The 317-nt window shown below is 27.4% G+C and overlaps 1 protein-coding gene across 1 annotated transcript in view; it reads right to left on the minus strand.

The window, feature by feature from the left end:
* LOC119592083 (longitudinals lacking protein, isoforms H/M/V-like) overlaps positions 1–317 on the minus strand; it is a gene marked incomplete at its 5' end in the record, with an annotated part of 7,218 nt that overhangs the window by 6,353 nt on the left and 548 nt on the right.

Consider the following 317-nt stretch of genomic DNA (forward strand, 5'->3'; position numbering starts at 1 on the left):
CACACAAATATAAACTAGCATAACTTTGATAACTATTTACATTAAAAATGATAAAACAGGAAATTAAATTCTTATAATGATTCCTATTTCCTATATCTATATAGTACTAGTATAAGCCATACACAAACCATGAAAAGAGCTGTTATCATGGTCATAATAAAACAAAATATCTTGTCTATGTGTAAATGGATGATAACTTAGCATCTAACTTATTCAAATACGTAAATACACGTTCTCTGAAATTTTTACTGTAATATTCCTTTATGGTATATTGCTGTACCATATAGGAGAACTAAAGAGTTAAGAAAGCAGAGGAG

Source organism: Penaeus monodon, chromosome 29 (assembly GCF_015228065.2).
Source record: "Penaeus monodon isolate SGIC_2016 chromosome 29, NSTDA_Pmon_1, whole genome shotgun sequence".
Classification (NCBI taxonomy): Eukaryota; Metazoa; Arthropoda; class Malacostraca; order Decapoda; family Penaeidae; genus Penaeus; species Penaeus monodon.